General features: G+C 38.3%; 1 protein-coding gene across 1 annotated transcript in view; it reads left to right on the forward strand.

Moving 5' to 3' along the window:
* The window catches only part of CCDC178 (coiled-coil domain containing 178), a 460,722-nt gene that overhangs the window by 391,129 nt on the left and 48,859 nt on the right, over window positions 1-20,734 (forward strand). The gene's annotated exons all lie outside the window — the stretch shown is intronic.

Raw genomic sequence — 20,734 nt, forward strand, 5'->3', positions numbered from 1 at the left:
ATGTTGTTGTTAGTTGCTGTCAAATCAATTCCAACTCATGGTAACCCCATTTGTGCAGAGCAGAGCTTCTCCATAGGGTTTTCAAGGCTGTGACCTTTTGGAAGCAGATTGCCAGGCCTGTCTTCTGAGCCACCTCTGGGTGGGTTTGAACTAATTCTACATTCTTACTTCCAAGTACATGCCAAGTCCTCTGACATGCTTGTGCTATTCTCCCATCCAGTATCTTTGTGTTTCTCACTGTCTTTTCTCTTTCCTACCACTTCCTTCCTCATATCCCCCACCTTTCCTAAAAATTTGAAAGGGAGGGCAGGAATATAATCATTTCAGAGGTAAATGATTGCATTTCAACAATGTAATCATTAATGTGTTTCATTCCAGAAACCCTGGGTTAATTAAGGTTCAAAAACATTCCAGCTCCTTTGGTTTTCCAACCTAGATTCTGCTTCACCTGAAGGACTTTTCCATTCACAACATAACTCTCTTTCTTTAGTTTTCCTGTTACATGTTTTTGTTTCTCTTCCATTTACTTGGTTTATTATCCCTGAGTTTTCATTAATTAGTAAAAATTCTTATTCACATCTTCACTTTTGCCACTACAATTTTACCAATTCACTTTAGTTGAGCTTATTTTAATAAATATTGAATAGTCATTGTCTCTTGGCACCTTACGATTGGACTTTATATTAATCAAAAAAAAAATTTTTTTTTTTTTAACCATTTTCCCAAAATAATTTTCATTGTGATTGTCTTAGTTATCTAGTGCCACTATAATGGAAATAGCACCAGTGGATGGCTTTGACAAACAGAAATAAATTTCCTCACAGTTTAAGAGGCTAGAAGTCTGAATTCAGAGCACCAGCTTAAGGGCAAGGCTGTCTTTCTCTGTAAGATCTGGAGAAAAGTCCTTGTTTCTTCAGCTTTTGCTTCCTGGTTCCTTGGAGATCTCCACCTGTCTTGGCATCTATCTTACCCCATCTCTGCTTTTCTAGATTTCTTGTTTAATTTACTTTATTTTTCAAAAGAGATTGGCTCAAGATACACCCTATGCTAATCCTGTCTCATTCACAAAGACAACCCATTCCCAAATGAGATCATAACCACAGGCATAGAAGCTAGGATTTACAACACACATTTTGAGGTGAAAAAATTCAAACCGTAACAGTGGCCAATTCCCAGAGTAAATAAACCACCCTTTAAAGTATTTAAAATATTTTATCTTGTACATTATTGTTGATCGTTTTCTTGTCCTTAATATATGTGTTTGTGTAAGGGACACTTTTATAGGATGCTGGTTATTCTTTTCTCTTTAAGAACTCTTTCAGTTTTTCCCTTTGGTACTTCTTTTTCCAGTGGTCTTAGCTATATATTTTCCAAAAAAAATACTCCTTTTTGAGATATTACTCTTTCCCGAGTAGTTTTTCAGGAACTTCTCTATTTAAGCAGCTTCAGTTAACACCCATATTTGGAAAAACTTAAGCACTTTTTGTCTGCTTCAAGCTTGAATGCAGACAACTGAATAAAATAAACTACTGCATAGAACTGCTTCTCATCATTCAAGATGTGGATGTGGAAAACATTGCCATCCAGTTTTCTTTGGTTACACCTGTTGAAGAGTTCCCTGTTGTAAAAATCACCTTTTGTTATATTTGTGGATACCATAGTATTAATTTCTTATTTCCTTTGACAAAAACCAAACCCATTGCCATTGAGTCAATTCACTGTTGTATATTCAGGAGGTAGTTTCAAGTGTCCCACTATTTCGGGGGAATTGGGATCTTTGGAGAGCTAAGTTAACACCAAATATCCATACCATTGAAACAGGAAGAACTCTCCAAAAAATTAAAGTAGCATTTTGCTATAAGTGACATTTCATTGAGATATGTGATTTCATTAAACGAGACCAAGATGAGTCTATCCCACAGCCATTCTTTTAAAATCAGTTATTTCTGGTTTACTACTGTGAACTTTTATTAACCCAATAATCTATCATTCAATTTCTATACAGGGTAAGCTTCCATTTGGTTTTGCCTTGAAAATTCCAAATTGCAATAATTGAGTAAAGTCTGAAGCCAACAACGATTTGGACACATCTGATATGTGAATAAGATTTTATTATGCATTTCCTATTAAAACCTAACAGGAATAGAGAGATGTTCATTTTGCATTACACTCTGCTTTCCTGAAGGCCCTGTGACCAAAATCCACAGAACCCTTGGGTATTTCTAAGCAGTCCTTAGGGCCAACCTTGATGCAGAAGTAACTGGTAAAATATCAGAGGGAGAAGGAGAAAAGCCACTAGAACCTAATCAGTATTATGGCATCATGGCTAAGAATATGAACTTTAAATCAGGCAGACCTATATAACTTAAAGCAAGTTAACCTCTTTAATGCAGTTTTCTCAGCTGTAAATTGGGGTTAAAAAGAGAAGCTACCTCAACAAGCCCACAGTGAATGTAATCATACTATTAACTAACCTGTTCAAATTAACTAACGTGTCTATAATAGCTGACAGATGCCACCAGAATATATATCTTTGTGAGGAAAATAGCTTCGTTTGGCGTATTGTATTAATTTATAGGGATATATGTTCTTCACGCATGGAACCCTGGTGGTACAATGGTTAAGAGCTCAGACTGCTAACCAAAAGGTCAGCAGTTCAGATCCAGATGCCATTCCTTGGAAACCATGTGGGACAATTCTACTCTGTCCTATAGGATCACTATGAGCTGAAATCAACTAAACAGAAGTGGGTATCCTCTTCATGCAGAATGTTCACCTCAGACTACAATATATTGAGTCAGTACGTAAAGAACTATATAATAATACGTATGTCAGAATAGGTTTCCATGTATAATTTCAGAGATAATATACTCTACAATGGAACCCTAGTGGCACAGTGATTAAGTGGGCAGGAGAAAAGAAAGGAAGGAAGGAAGAGAGACAGGAGCAACAACAACAAAAAACGCCAAAAAGATAAATAAATAACAAAAAAAGAAAAATGGCGCTGAAGGGGCCAAACCCATTGCTGTTGCCTTTTTTTTTTTTTTTTTTTTTAAGCTCCCTGAGTGGCTCAAATGATTAAGCACTAGCCAAAATGTTGGCAGTTCAAATAGAGGCACATTGGAAAACAGGCCTGGCAACCTGCTTCTGAAAGATGTCAGCCTTGGTAACCCTAAGGAGCAGTTTTACTCTGCACACGTGGAGTCACATGAGTTGGAATTGACCTGATGGTAACAAACAAGAAAAATAAACCTTCAATAAGGGAAGAAAAATAATCATTAGAAATATTCTTGAGAATAACTTCATAGTTTATATGTATTTTAAAAATTGTGTTATTTGATATTTGGTTTTATATTAAAATGTGACCTATTGAATGGAGATTTTGTTTTTTCAAAGGGCAAGAATGGGAGCAGAGGTGGAGGATATTTTACTTGGTTATAAACTAAAATTATCAGGAAAGCATCTTTGCTTATAGAGTATACCCATTGCCATAGAGTCAATTCTGATTCATAGCAACCTTCTAAGACAGTAGAACTTCCCCGTAGGGTTTCCAAGGAGCGGGTGGTGGATTCAAACTGTGTACCTTTTGGCTAACAGCCAGGCTCTTAACCACTGTGCCACCAGGGCTGCCATTGAAGTCTGTTGTCATTGTTAGGTGCTGTCAAGTTGGCTCCAACTCATAGTAACCCTATATAAAATAGAACGAAACTCTGCCTGGTCCTGCGCCACCCTCAAAATCATTGTTATGCTTGAGCACGTTGTTGAAGCCACTGTGTCAGTTCATCTTGTTGAGGGTCTTCCTCTTTTCCACTGACCCTGTACTTTACCAAGCATGATGTCCTTCTCCAGGGACTGATCTCCTGGTAACGTGATCAAAGTACATAAGATGAAGTCTCACCATTCTTGCTTTTAAGAAACATTCTGGCTGTACTCCTACCAAAACACCTTTGTTTGTTCTTCTGGCAGTCCATGGTATATTCAATATTCTTTGCCAACTCCGTAATTGAAAGGCATCCATCCTTACTAGGTCTTCCTTATTCATTTTCCAGTTTTCGCATGCATATGAGACAACTGAAAACACCACGTCAGGGGCACCTTAGTCCTTAAAGTAACATCTTTGCTTTTTAACACTTTAAAGAAGTATTTTATAGCAGATTTGCCCAATGCAATACATCATTTCATTTCTTGACTGCTGCTTGCATGGGCATTGGTTGTGGATTCAAGTAAAATTAAATCCTTGACAACTTCAGTCTTTTCTCCATTTATCATGATGTTGTTTACTGGTCCAGTTGTGAGGATTTTTGTTTTCTTTACGTTGAGGTGCAATACATAGTGAATGTTGTAATCTTTGATATTCATCAGCAAGTGTTTGAAGTCCTCTTCACTTTCAGCAAGCAAGGCTGTGTCATCTGCATAATGCAGGTCCTTAATGAATCTTCCTCCAATCCTGGTGTCCCGTTCTTTTTCATATAGTCCAACTTCTCGGTTTGGCTCAGCGTACAAAATGAATAAGTATGGTGAAAGGCTACAACCCTCACGCACACCTTTCCTGAATTTAAATCACACAGTATCCCCTTATTCTGTTTGAAGACAGCCTCATGGTCTATGCACAGGTTCCTCCACAGCACAATTAAGTGTTCTGGAATTTCCATTCTTTGCAATGTTATCTATAATTTGTTATGATCCACACAGTTGAATGCATTTGCATAGCCAATAAAACAGAGGTAAACGTCTTTCTGGTATTTTCTTCTTTCAGGCATCTGACATCAGCAATGATATCCCTTGTTCCACGTCCTCTTCTGAATCCGGCTTGTGTTTCTGGCAGTTCTCTGTCAACATACTGCTGCAGCTGCTTTTGAATGATCATCAGCAAAATTTCGTTTGCATGTGATATTAATGATATTGTTTGATAATTTCCACATTGATCACCTTTCTTGGGAATAGGCATAAATATGGATCTCTTTCAGTCGGTTGGCCAGGTAGCTGTCTTCCAAATTTCTTGGCATAGATGAGTGAGTATTTCCAGTGCTGCATCCATTTGAAACATCTCAGTTGGTATTCCGTCAATTCCTGGAGCCTTGTTTTTCACCAATGCCTTCAGCTTGGACTTCTTTGTTCAGTACCATTGGTTCTTGATCATACAATATCTCCTTAAATGGTTGAATGTCAATCAATTCTTTTTGGTACAGTCACTCTGCATGTTTCTTCAATCTTCTTTTGATGCTTACTGCATCATACAATACCATAAAATACTTCAATATTGTAACTCGAGTCTTAGATTTTTTTCTTCAATTCTTTCAGCTTAAGAAATGCTGAATGTGTTCTTCTTTTTTGGTTTTTATAACTCCAAGTCTTTGCACATTTCATTATAATACTTTACTTTGTCTTCTTGAGTTTCTCTTTGAAATCTTCTGCTCAGGTCTTTTACTTCATCATGTCTTCTGTTCACTTTAGCTACTTAACATTCAAGAATAAGTTTTGGAGTCTCTCTTGACATCTATTTTGGTCTTTTCTTTCTTCTCTGTCTTTTTACTGACCCCTTGTTTTCTTCATGTATGCTGCCCTTGATGTCATTCCACAACTTGTTGGGTCTTCAGAAATTAGTGTTTAATGCCTCAAATCTATTCTTGAGATGGTCTCTAAATTCAGGTGGGATAGAGTTGGAATCGACTCAACGGCACTGGCTTTGGCTTTTCCATATCCAGGGTTGTATTTTGGCTCTCGTGTACTTGATTTAGTTTTCTTCAGTTACTACTTGAATTTGCATATGGGCAATTGAATGTCTGTTCCACAGTTGTCCCTGGCTTTGTTCTGACCGATGATATTGAACTTTTCCAACCTTTCTTTCCACAAATGTAAATCTATTTGATATCTGTGTATTCCATCTGGTGAGGTCCACCTGTATGGTTGGCGTTTATGTCATTGAAAAAATGCGATTGTAATGAAGAAGTCGTTGGTCTTGCAAAATTCTATCATGCAATCTCTGGTATCATTTCTATCACTAAGGACATATTTTCCAACTACTGATACTTCTTTTTTGTTTCCAGCTTTCACATTCCAATCACCAGTAATTATCAATGCAATCTCGATTATATGTCTGATCAATTTCAAACTGCAGAAGTTGGTAAAAATCTTCAGTTTCTTCATCTTTGGCCTTTGTGGTTAGTACATAAATTTGAATAGTAGTCATATTCACTTGTTGTCCTTGTAGGTGTGTGGATATTATCCTATCACTTACGGTGTCATACTTCAGGATAGATCTTGAAATCTTTTTGACAATGAATGCAATGCCATTCCTCTTCAAATTATCAAGCCCAACATAATAGGCCATATGATTGTCTGGTTAAAATGCCAATGTTGGCCCCCTTCAGTTCATTAACACCTACAGTATCAATGTTTATGTGTTCCATTTCGTTTTTGACAATTTCCAATTTTGCTAGATTCATACTTTGTACACTTCACGTTCTTATTATTAATGGGTATTTCCTGTTGTTTCTTCTCACTTTGAGTCATGCCACATCAGCAAATGAAGGTTGCAAAAGCTTGTCTCCACCCACATCATTAAGGTTGACTCTACTTTGAGGTGGTGTTTTTTTCCCAGGTCATATTTTGAGTGCCTTCCAACCTGACATGCTCATCTTCTGGCACTGTATCAGACAACATTCTGCTGATATTTATAAGGTTTTCATTGGCTAATTTTTTTCAGAAGTAGACCACCAGGTCCTTCCTAGTCTGTCTTAGTCTGGAAGCTCAGCTGAGACCTGTCCACCATGGGTTATCCTGCTGGTATTTGAATACCAGTGGCATAGATTCCAGAATCACAGCAACATGCAAGCCTCCACAGCAGAACAAATTGACGGATGTCACAAAATATTAGCTTGTTTATCCTTGTTCACAATTTCAGATTTAAAAACTTTCTAATTTAAATATAGGCCTATTATGCATTTCATTTTTTAATAAAATTTAATTAAGATAATTTAAATCAGGACAGAGCCAGCAATGGTGCTATAGACAGAAGCACCATGCTATCCTTCTGTAGCAAATACTCAAAAAACTAAGTAAAACAGATACAAACATCCATCCTGGAAGCCTTAGCATCAAAAGAAGGAATAAAGAACTCAATCAAGCACTGAAGGGTATAAGAAATTGACAAAGAACAGAGAATGAGGAAAGCTATGGACTGGAGGTCCTCTACCAGCTAACTCTGCACAGATTTGCCATCTTGGACTGCAGTGACCAAGGAATGCAAACAGAGAGTATGGGAAGGCAACTTCTTGGAGCTACCAACAGGAGACAGAGCACCCGGTAACCAGGGATACACACTTTCCCACCACCACTTCTTTTTCCCTCTACACAGACTCTACCACTTTCCAATGGGACATGATCACTCGGCCAGAGACACACCAGCTCACCGCCACTTGGGTCCACTTACCCTGACTGGTTGGCCACTTAAACACCATTATTTTTTGGTTTGTTTTCTAGATTTTGTTGCTTTTTTGTTTGTTTGGCTTTTTTATGCTGCTTCTGTCTCTCTACCTTCTTTCCTTTCCTTCCTCCCACCCAGCTAGCCACAGTGTGCTTTACCCTCCCCTTCTTGATGGCCTGTGCCATTCTGCTGGGCTAGAAAGTCACCAGTCCACAGCCACCCCTGGTCTGCACTGCCCCTGCCAGCAAGCTTCCTCAGTGTCATTTTTTATTTTATTATTTTTTCCAGTTTATTCTCTTCCTTCCTTCCTTTCCTTTCTCCCTCCCACCAAACCCTGAATGACATCCCCACCCCTTCCTGGAAGGCAGTGCCACACTACTCTGGTAGAGAGCCCCTGGTGAACAGCTTCCCTGGGTCCACTCCGTAACCCTCTGACAGGCTTCCTCAGCACCCTTTTTTTTTTTCTTTCCTTTTCCAGTTTCTTCTCTCTCTCTCCATTCCTTCCTTTCTTTTCTTCAGCCCACCTAGCCCCGTGAGATGTTCCTGCCACTTCTCAACAGGCAGTGTTGCACCACTCAGCTAGAGAGCCACTGGCACACAGCATCCCCAGGTCAGGGCCACCCCCAACACCTTGTTCCTTCAGCACCATATTTTTTTCTTTTTTTCCTCTTCATTTCTTCTCTCTCTATTCCTTCCTTCCTTTCCTTTATCCATTCCACCTGGCCCCACATGCCATCCCCACCCTTTCTTGATGGGCCTTGCTGCACCACTTGGCTGGGGAGCCACCAACACACAGCCTCCAAGGGTCTGCACTAACCCCTCCAACCAGCTTGCTCAGCACCATATTTTTGTTGTTGTTTCTTTTTTTCTTTCTTTCTGTTTCTTCTCCCTCTCTCCTTTCCTTTCATTCCTTTCTACCACCCACCTAGCTCTGTGCACTGTCCCTGCCCCTTCTTGAGGGGCTGTACTGCACCATGTGACTGGAGAGTCACTGGCTCGTGGCCTCCCCAAGTCTGTGCCACTGTCAGCAACCTGCTCCCTCAGTGTCTTTTATTTATTGGTTGTTTGTTTTTATTTTCTTTTTTTGCTGTTATTTCTTCTCTCTTTCTCCCTTCTTCCCTTCCTTTCTCCCACCCACCTAGTTTCATGTACCACCCCCCCCCCTTCTTGGTGGTCTGTGCTGTACCACATGGTTAGAGATCCTTTGGCACAGGGCCTCCCCAGGTCTGCACTTCCCCCATAGGCCGGCTCCCTCAGCACCATATTTTTTATTTTTCTTTTTTCTTTCCCTTCTCCCTCCCATCTAGGCCCTACGCTGCCTCTGCACCTTCCAGATGGGCTGTGCTGTGCCACAGGGTGAGAAAGGCAACAGCTTGACTCCACCCCAATTCTGCCCTGCCCCCAACAGCTAGCTCCCCCATCACCACATTTATTTATTTGTTTTGTGTTTTTTTATTTTGATTTTTTTGTTGTTGATTTCTACCTTCTCTTTCACCTCTTTCCTTTCCTTTTCCCACCCACTTAGACCTGTTAGCCACCCACACCCCTTCTCAACAAGCCATGTGCACTGCTTGGCTAGACAGCCACCAGCACACAGCCTCCCCAGGTATGCCCTGCCCCCACCCACCAAATCCTACCATGCCGCCATTGTCTCTGGTATTCTTTTTTGGTTTTTTCCTTCATTTTTCTTTTCTTTTTTTGCTTTTGTTGCTCTCTCTTCTTTCTCTTCTGTCACTCATCCATTTAGCTCCACACATCACATCCTCTCCATTTCCTCCTACCTATCTGCACTGCGCTGAGCACCATGCCCTCAAGTAGTGCTGACACAGTCCCCTGGGCTCCACCCTGCACTACCTCCTGGCCATGCTTCAGTTCATGCCGCAAACTACCCATCCCCACCCATCCACCTTGGCTGGACTTGTCCTGCTGCATCATAGCTGAGTGACCAGTCATGCCCACCTGGACAAGATGGTGAGACGTATTGTGCCCACAAGCAACCAAGCAACAAAACAAACCCAGCCCATCTGCCCTGACATAACTAATAAAACAAAAAAGCCAGACAAAACAAATTTACAAGCAATAAATGAAGAAAATAATTTCTGAATGTCCCACAGACAGCAGACAATATCAAAACATATTAAAAAAAAAAAAAAAAAAAAAAAAAAAACAGAACAAAATGGCTTCAGAAAACAACCAAAATAAAACACCAGATGACCTTCTGATAGAAGGAAAGACACTGCAACTACCTGATAGGAAATTCGAAATTCTAATAGTTAGGGTTCTTCAAGAGATGAAGGAAGGACAAAAATAAAGAAAAATAGAGAACATCATGGAAAATGCAGACAAAATCAGGGAGAATACAGACAAAGCAATGGAATAATTCAGGAAAACAATACAGGAAGAAAACATCAAAATAACAACCAGGAATCATACAAAAACAGCAATTAGAAATTCAAAAGATAAACAAGATTTCAGAAAACAATGGTGCAATAGAAGGTTTTAGGAGAAAATTTGAGACAATGGAAGACATGATCATCAAAATTGAAGACAAATCCTTGGATACCACTTTGAGGAAAAATCAGAAAAAAAGAATTAAGAAGAATGAAGAAATCCTGAGAATGATGTGGGATACAATTAAAAGCAAAAATTTTCATGTGATCAGATTTCCAGAACAGACCAAAAATGGAAAAAACAGAGATAATCACTGCAGATTTGCTGACAGAAAACTTGCCCTAATATCATGAAAAACAAAGCCAACCATTCAAGAAATTCAATGAAGTGATATAGAATAGACTCCCAAAAGAAAATCACCAAGACATATCATAATCACACTAGCTAAAACAAAGGACAAAGGAATTATCCTGCGAGCAGCTTGAGAAAAACAAGAAGTCACAAACAAAGGGGAAACAATAAGAATAAGCTCTGATTACTTGGCAGAAACCATGCAAGCAAGAAGGCAATGGGATGACAGATAAAACCTTGAAAGAAAAAACTGCTAACCAAGAAAAATATATCTTGCAAAACTCTTGCTCAAATATGATGGAAAAATTAGAACATTTCCAGATAAAAAGAAATTAAGGGAATATGTAAAAACCAAACTTACAAGAATTATTAAGGGGAGTCCTTTTTTTTTTTTTTTAGTTAAAAAACCAATAACATCAGACAAGAGCCTGAATCTAGGACACAAGACAGCATCAGTGAGATACCAACAAAGATAGTGAACTCTCAAGACTAAAACAAAACTAAAAGACATACAACAGGGAACCAGAAAAAGGTCAATCTGAAAATGACAACAACATCAGAACAATAAAAGAAGGAATAAATGATGTAGGTATAGAACTTTCAAATGGAAAGGAAGTCAAGGTAATACCAAGTAATAAAAGACTGGTTTAAAGTTAGGAAGATAATGCTATATTTAAAGATAACCACAAAGAAAGTTAACAAACCTATTCATCAAAATAAAGAATAAAAACAAATTCTCAGTATAACACAAAACCTACAAAATGAAATAAATGAACAAAAAAATCCACAAACAAAAGGAATTCAGCACAGAAGAGGAAGAACAAAAAAAATATCAGCACCACAAAAAAAGCACTACAAAATGACAGCAATAAACTCACACCTATCAATGATCATGCTGAACATAAATGGCTTTAATGCACCCAATAAAGAAAGAGAGTGTAACAGAATGGATAGAAAAAAAAAAAAAAAGACCCATCAATATGCTGTTTCCAAGAGACACACCTTAGAAACAAAGATGTAAATATATTAAAAATCTAAAGACAGAAAAAACTATGTCAAACAGCAACCAAAAAAGAGCAAGAGTGGTAATATTAATCTCAGATAAAATAGACCTTTAAAACAAAACCCACTGTAAAAGACAAGGAAGGACATTATATAATGATTAAAGGGACAATCCATCATGAAGACATAACCATAATAAACATCTACACACCAAATAACAGGGCTCCAAAATGCATAAAACTCTAACAGCACTGAAAAAAGAAATTGACAGTTCCACGATAATAGTAAGAGACTTCAACACACCACTCTTGGTAGAGGCCAGATCATCTAGAAAGAAATTCAGCAAAGATACAGAAGATCTAAAGGCCACAATCAATCAACTGGACCTCACAGACATATATAGAACACTCCACCCAACAGCATTAAAGTACAAATTCTTTTCCAACACATGTGAAATATTCTCCAGAATAGAACACATCTTAGGCCACAGAGCAACCCTCAACCAAATCCAAAACACTGAGATAATACAAAGCTTCTTCTCTGATCACAACACTATCAAAGTAGAAATTTATAACTGGAAGAGCAAGGAAAAAAAATCAAATACTTAGAAACTGAATAACACCCTACTTTAAAACCACTGGGTAATAGAAGAAATCAAAGATAGAATCAAAAAATTCCTAGAATCAAAGGAGATTGAAAATGCATCATACCAAAACCTTTGGGACATAGCAAAGGCAGTGCTCAGGAGTCAATTTATAGAAATAGATGCACACGTCAAAAAAGAAGAAAGGGACAAAATCAAAACATTAGCTACACAACTCAAACAAATAGAGACAGAACAGCAAAAGAAGCCCACAGTCACCAGAAGAAAGGAAATAATAAAAGATCAGAGCAGAAATAAATGAAATAGAGAATAGAAAAACAATAGAAAGAATCAACAAAACCAAAAATTGATTCTTTGAAAGGATCAACAAATTTGACAAACTGCTGGCCAAATTGACAAAAGAAAAACAGAAGAGGATGCATATAACCCAAATATGGATGGGGGACATTACCATAGACCCAAGTGAAATGGAAAAGATCATAACAGAGTACTATACTCCAACAAATTCAAAAACCTAGAGGAAATGGACGAATTTCTAGAAACATACTACCTACCTAAACTAATACAAACTGTGGTTGAAAATCTGAACAGACCTATAACAAGAGAAGAGAATGATAAAGTAATAAAAAAAAAAAAAACCTCCTAACAACAAAAAAAAGCCCTGACCCAGATGGCTTCGCTGGAGAATTCTACCACGCATTCAGAGAACAGCTTGCACTCAAACTATTTCAGAACATAGAAAAGGAAGGGATACTTCTGAATTCATTCTATGAAGCCAGCATAACCTGACACCAACAAAACAAAGACACCACACACCAAAAAAGAAAGAAAATTACATACCAATGTCTCTTTATGAATACAGTAATAAAAATTCTCAAAAAAAATTCTAGTCAAGAGAATTCAGCACCATATCAACAAAATACTACACCACGACCGAGTGGAACTCATACCAAATATGCAAGGATGGTTAACATTAGGAAATCAATCAATGTAATCCACCACCTAAATAAAACAAAAGAAAAGAATCATGTGGTCGTCTCAATTGATGCAGAAAAGGTATGTAAAGTTCAACACCCTTTCCTGATAAAAACTTCAGTAAAATAGATATGGAAGGGAAATTCCTCGACATAATAAAGGGCATCTATGCAAAACCAACAGCCAACATCATTCTTAATGGAGAGAAATCATTCCCCCTGATAACAGGAACAAGACAGGATGCTCTTTATCACCACTCCTGTTTGACATGGTGCTGGAAGTCTTACCCACCCAGTGCCACCGAGTCCATTTGTCTTAGCTAGAGCAATAAGGCAAGAAAAAGAAATAAAGGGCATCCAAATTGGTAAGGAAGAAGTAAAACTATCCCTATTTGTGGATGATATGATACTATACATGTTGTTGTTGTTGTTAGGTGCCATTGAGTCGGTTCTGACTCATAGTGACCCTATCTATGCACAACAGAACGAAACACTGCCTGGTTCTGCGCCATCCTTACAATTGTTGTTATGCTTGAGCTCATTGTTGCAACCACTGTATCAGTCCACCTCGTTGAGGGTCTTCCTCTTTTCTGCTGACCCTGTACTCTGCCAAGCATGATGTCCTTCTCCAGGGACTCATCCCTCCTGACAACATGTCTAAAGTATGTAAGGCACGGTCTCACCATCCTTGCCTCAAAGGAGCATTCTGGCTGCACTTCTTCCAAGACAGATTTGTTCGTTCTTTTGGCAGTCCACTGTATATTCGATATTCTTCGCCAACACCACAATTCAAAGGCATCAACTCTTCTTTGGTCTTCCTTATTCATTGTCCAGCTTTCACATGCATATGATGTGATTGAAAATAACATGGCTTGGGTCAGGCGCACCTTAGTCTTCAGGGTGACATCTTTGCTCTTCAACACTTCGAAGAGGTCCTTTGCAGCAAATTTGCCCAGTGCAATGCGTCTTTTGATTTCTTGACTGCTGCTTCCATGGCTGTTGATTGTGGATGCAAGTAAAATGAAATCCTTGACAACTTCAATCTTTTCTCCATTTATCATGTTGTTGCTCATTGGTCCAGTTGTGAGGACTTTTGTTTTCTTTATGTTGAGATGTAATCCATACTGAAGGCTGTGGTCTTTGATCTTCATTAGTAAGTGCTTCAAGTCCTCTTCACTTTCAGCAAGCAAGGTTGTGTCATCTGCATAAAGCAGATTGTTAATGAGTCTTCCTCCAATCCTGATGCCCTGTTCTTCTTCATATAGTCCAGCTTCTCCGATTATTTCCTCAGCATACAGATTGAATGAGTATGGTGAAAGAATACAACCCTGACGCACACCTTTCTTGACTTTAAACCCATCAGTATCCCCTTGTTCTGTCCGAACAACTCTCTCTTGATCTATGTAAAGGTTCCTCATGAGCACGATTAAGTGTTCTGGAGTTCCCATTGTTCGCAGTGTTATCCATAGTTTGTTATGATCCACACAGTCGAATGCCTTTGCATAGTCAATAAAACACAGGTAAACATCCTTCTGGTATTCTCTGCTTTCAGCCAGGATCCATTTGACATCAGCAATGATATCCCTGGTTCCATGTCCTCTTCTGAAACCGGCCTGAATTTCTGGCAGTTCCCAGTCAATATTCTGCTGTAGCCATTTTTGAATGATCTTCAGCAAAATTTTACTTGTGTGTGATATTAATGATATTATTCTACAATTTCCACATTTGGTTGGATCACCTTTCTTGGGAATAGGCATAAATATGGATCTCTTCCAGTCAGTTGGCCAAGAAGCCATCTTCCATATTTCTTGGAATAGACGAGTGAGCACCTCCAGTGCTGCATCTGTTTGTTGAAACATCTCAATTAATATTCCATCAATACCTGGATCCTTGTTTTTCACCAATGCCTTCAGAGCAGCTTGGACTTCTTCCTTCAGTACCATCGGTTCCTGATCATATACCACCTCTTGAAATGGTTGAACATCGACTAATTCTTTTTGGGATAATGACTCTGTGTATTCCTTCCATCTTCTTTTGATGCTTCCTGCGTCGTGTAATATTTTCCCAATGGAATCCTTCACTATTGCAACTCGAGGCTTGAATTTTTTCTTTAGTTCTTTCAGCTTGAGAAACACCAAGTGTGTTCTTCCCTTTTGGTTTTCCATCTCCAGCTCTTCGCACATGTCATTATAATACTTTACTTTGTCTTCTCGAGCCGCCCTTTGAAATCTTCTGTTCAGCTCTTTTACTTCATCAATTCTTCCTTTTGCTTTAGCTGCTCAATGCTCAAGAGCAAGTTTCAGAGTCTCCTCTGACATCCATCTTGGTCTTTTCTTTCTTTCCTGTCTTTTCAATGACCTCTTGCTTTCTTCATGGTTGATGTCCTTGATGTCATTCCACAACTCATCTGGTCTTTGATTACTAGTGTTCAATGCATCAAATCTGTTCTTGAGATGGTCTCTAAATTCAAGTGGGATATACTCAAGGTCATATTTTTGCTCTCGTGGGCTTGGTCTATTCCACAGTCGGCCCCTAACCTTGTTCTGACTGATGATATTGAGCTTTTCCATTGTCTCTTTCCACAGATATAGGTAATTTGATTTCTGTGTGTTCCATCTGGCGAGGTCCATGTGTATAGTTACTGTTTATGTTGGTGAAAGAATGTATTTGCAATGAAGAACTCATTGGTCTTGCAAAATTCTATCATTCAATCAGGCATTGTTTCTATCACCAAGGCCATGTTTTCCAACTATTGATCCTTTTTCTTTGTTTCCAACTTTCGCATTCCAATTGCCAGTAATTATCAATGCATCTCGACTGCATGTTGAATCAATTTCAGACTGTAGCAGCTGATAAAAATCTTCTATTTCTTCAACTTTGGCCCTAGTGTTTGGTGCGTAAATTTGAATAATAGTCATATTAACTGGTCTTCCTTGTAGGCATATGGACATTATCCTATCACTGACAGCGTTGTACTTCAGGATAGATCTTGAAACGTTCTTTTTGACGATGAATGGAACACCAGTCCTCTTCAAGTTGTCATTCCCAGCATAGTAGACTATATGATTGTCTGATTCAAAATGGCCAATGCCAGTCCGTTTCAGCTCACTAATGCCTAGGATATCAATGTTTATGCGTTCCATTTCATTTTTGACAATTTCCAATTTTCCTAGATTCATACTTCGTACATCTAGGTTCTGATTATTAATGGATGTTTGCAGCTGTTTCTTCTCATTTTGAGTTGTGCCACATCAGCAATTGAAGGTCCCGAAAGCTTTACTCCATCCACGTCATTAAGGTCAACTCTACTTTAAGGAGGCAGCTCTTCCCCAGTCATCTTTTGAGTGCCTTCCAACCTGGGGGGCTCATCTTCCAGCACTATATCAGACAATGTTCCGCTGCTATTCATAAGGTTTTCACTGGCTAATGCTTTTCAGAAGTAGACTGCTGGGTCCTTCTTCCTAGTCTGTCTTAGTCTGGAAGCTCAGCTGAAACCTGTCCTCCATGGGTGATCCTGCTGGTATCTGAATACTGGTGCCATAGCTTCCAGCATCACAGCAACACACTAGCCCCCACAGTACGACTAACTGACAGACACGTGGGGGATGCTATACATAGAGAACCCAAAGGACTCCACAGGAAAACTACTGAAACTAATAGAAAGATTCACAGAATAGCAGGATACAAGATAAACATACAAATATCAGTTGAAATCCTATACACCAATAAAGAGAACAACAAAAAGGAAATTAGGAAAACAATACCATTTATAATAACCCATAATAAAATAAAACACTTAGGAATAAATCTAACCAGGAATGTAAAAGACCTATACAAAGAAAGCTACAAAACACTAGTGCAAGAAACCAAATGAGACCTACATAAATGAAAAAACATAACATGCTCATATATAGCTGGACACAACATTGTGAAAATGTCAATTCTACCCAAAGCGATCTACACATACAATGCAATCCCAACCCAAATACCAACAGCATTATTTAACAAGATGGAAAAAATAAACATTAACTTTATATGGAAAGGAAAGAGGCTCCAGGTAAGTAAAGCATTCCCACAAAAGCATTACTGGAGAAAAAGAATAAAGTATGTGGACTCATACTACCTGACCTCAGAACCTACTATACAGCTATGGTTGTCAGAATAGCCTGCTACTGGTACAATGACAGCCACATTGACCAATGGAACAGAATTGAAAGCCCAGATATAAATCCATCCATCTACGGTCACCTGATCTTTGACAAAGGCCCAATGTCCATTAAATGAGGAAAAGACAGTTTTTTAACAAATGATGCTGGCAAAACTGGATGTCCATCTGTAAAAAAATGAAACAGGACCCATACCTCACACCAGACACAAAAACTAATCCAAAGTGGATCAAAGACCTAAATATAAAAAGAAAAACTATAAAGATCATAGAAGAAAAGATAACGTCAATGCTAGAGGCCCTAATACACAGCCTAAATAGCATACAAACCTTAACTAACAATATAAAAACACCAGAAGATAACATAACTGGAATCTTCTAAAAATTAAACACTTTTGCTCATCAAAAGACTTCACAAAAAGAGTGAAAAAAAGAGCCTACAGGCTTGGAAAAAAAAAAATTGGCTATGACAAATCCAACAAAGTTCTAATTTCTAAAATCTATAGGAAAATCCAACACCTCTACAACAAAAAGACAAATAGCCATTTAAAACTGGGCAAAGGATATGAACAGAAACTTCACCAAAGAAGACATTCAGGTGACTAACAGACACATCAGAAAATGATCACCATCAGTAGCCATTAGAGAAATGCAAATCAAAACTGCAATGAGATACCATCTCACCCCAACATTACTGGTACAAATTAAAAAAAAAAAAAAAAACAGGAAATAACAAATGTTGGAGATGCTGTGGGGAACTTGGACCTCTTATGCACTTCCGGTGGGAATTTAAATGGTACAACTATTTTGGAAAATATTATGGCACTTCCTTAAAAAGCTAGACATAGAAATACCATATGACTCAGTAATCCCACTCCTAGGAACATATCCTAGAGAGGTAAGACTCATCACACGAATAGACATATGCACACCCATGTTCATTGCAACATTATTCACAATAGCAAAAAGATGGAAACAACCTAAGTGCCCATCAACAGATGAATGGATAAACAAACTGTGGTACATACCCACAATGAAATACTATGCAACAATAAAGATGAATCTCTGAAACATCTCACAACATGGATGCATCTGGAGGGAATTACTTTGAGTGAAATAAAGTCAATTACAAAAGGGCAGATACTGTATAAGACTGCTACTTATTAAAACTCATGGAAAGGTTTACTTACAGAAAGAAACAATCTTCTGAGGTTACTAAGAAGGGGAGGAATGGAGAGAGAAAAACACTAACTAGACAATACGTAAGTGATAACTTTGGTGAAGGGTAAGACAGTACACAATACTGGGGCAAGCAAGCACAACTTGACCAAAGCAAGGTCGTGGGAGCTTCATAGACACATGCAAACTCTCTAAGAGTCTGAATTGCTGGCCAAGGGCTTTGGGGACCATGGTCTTCGGGGAACATCTAGCTCAACTGGCGTAACGTAGTTTATAAAGAATATGTTCTACATCCTACTTTGGTGAGTAGCATCTGGGGTCTTAAAAGCTTGCAAGCGGTCATCTAGATACTTCACTAGTCCCACCCTGCCTGGAGCAAAGGAGAATGAAGAAAACCAATGATACAAGGAAAATATTAGTCCACAGTACTAATGAACCACAACTACCACACCCTCCACCAGACTGAGTCAAGCACAACTAGATGGTGCCAGCCTACCACCACCGACCGCTGTGACAGGGATCACAGTAAAAGGTCTCAGACAGAGCTAGGGAAAAAGCAGAACAAAATTCTAACTCACAAAAAAAGACCAGACTTACTGGTCTGACGGAGACTAGGGAAACCCCGAGAATACGGCACCTGGACACCCTTTTAACTCAGTACTGAGGTCACTCCCGAGGTTCACCTTTCAGCAAAGATTAGACAGGCCCACAAAACAAAGCAAAACTAAATGGGTACACCAGCCCAGGGGCAAGGACAAGAAGGCAATAGGGAACACAAAAACTGTAATGGGAAACCCAAGATCGAGAAGAGGAGAGTGTTGACATGTAATGGGGTTAGCCACTAATGTTACAAAACAACATGTGTATTAATTGTTTAATGAGAAAATAATTTGCTCTGTAAACCTTCATCTAAAGTACAATTTAAAAAAAAAAATGTAATTTAAATAACTGCCGCATATATTAAATACTGTAGGGCCAACACTAACTGTATCATCTCCTGGCCCCTAACATCTATCCCCTTCGACAGCCTCTATCACAATAAATACAGCTTCAACATGAACCTTCATCTCTCTTGAACGTGCTTAATAGGCTACATTTTTTCAGATTTACCAAGATACAACATATCTCCTCCCCTCCCCCGCCCCTTTGACTGTCAGATTTGGCTCATACTACAGAAAAAAATTTTATTTAAAGATCGAGATAATTCCAAAAAGTGCTCTTAATCTTTATTTCAGTAACCTAAATTATCTGAAATGCCCATGAATTAATTCTGAGTGATATATTTCAGAATTTACTAAGCTGGCATATCCATGGTTTTCAAGGTTATGTTTTCTTTCTAAAATAACCAAGAATGAAGGCTTTATTTTTCTGTAAACCAACATAAATACAAGAGTATCTATATATGCATGGCTTATTGCACTATACGGAGCCCTGGTGGAGCAGTGGTTAAGTGTTTGGCTGCTAACCAAAAGGTCAGCAGTTTGAATCCATCAGCTGCTCCTTAGGAACCCTATGGGGCAGTTCTACTCTGTCCTGTAAGGTTGCTATGAGTCGGATATGTCTCAATGGCAATGGTTTTTGTTTGTTTGTTTTTATTGCAATATGTAATGGAGGTAATGATGATAAACAATTCACATGCAATAACAGGTGTTTAAAATAGAATTTTTAAGTAAACTGCTTTATTACCAGGTATTTAAAATAGAATTTTTAAGTAAACTACTTTATTGAAATATACTCACAAAAAGTCCACAAATCACACATGTGTTGTTTGGTGAGTTTTTTTTATTGACACAACCATGTAATGGCTACTCAGATTAATAAATGGAACATAGTTAGAAATAAGAATTTTTTTTTTACCTTTTATGTTTTTTCTGCAAAATATACTAAAAAGGAATTGACAGAAGCAATTATCCACATTACCAACTACCAAAAACTTTAGGAGTTTTCAGTAGTCAGAATATACTATATGTAAACTTTTTTTTTTTTTTTTTTGGAGTATTGTTTTTATCATTAATTTTTCTGAAGTCTATTCTTTTAAAAACAATCTAATTAAAACGATTCTGCATGGCGTGGCTATGGAAACTATTCAAATGTATGTTACTTTTGCAAAAACCTCCACTGTTAATTTTGTTCGATTGTTTTATTAATTTCGCCAAAGTATGTATAGAATGCCTCGTAGGAGAAGTCTTTCTGTTTCTGGGCAGATCCAGTATTAAACATGTCACTTGTAAGCACTACATCCCCTGTACTTGAGTGCAGTGAGATGTTTCCACATCACATGGTCAGAGGGAGGTAGATTAATAGGCAGTTCTAGCTGGAAATTTCTTCCCTGCTATTGTTCTCCCTCAGCAGTTGATGGCTAAGTTAATTCTCTTTTGTTTTGTCATGCTCTAAAGCACACATTGCCAAGCAATGCTAAGCTTTTATGAGGAAAAAAAGAAGCAATGGTGTCCATCAATGTCTTAAAGTTGCATTTTAAACTTTGGCTTGACCCGACGTGCCATTCAAAAAAGCTTCAAAAGATTATTTTTTTAAGAAAGGTTCAATATGTCCCGAGGCTATCGGTTTAGAGTTAAACTGGGTGAAGTAGAAATATTTTACTCATCAGCTTTGCAGTCACAGAGTTTGCCTCAGCTAGAACA

Source organism: Loxodonta africana, chromosome 11, assembly GCF_030014295.1.
Source record: "Loxodonta africana isolate mLoxAfr1 chromosome 11, mLoxAfr1.hap2, whole genome shotgun sequence".
In the NCBI taxonomy this organism is placed as follows: domain Eukaryota; kingdom Metazoa; phylum Chordata; class Mammalia; order Proboscidea; family Elephantidae; genus Loxodonta; species Loxodonta africana.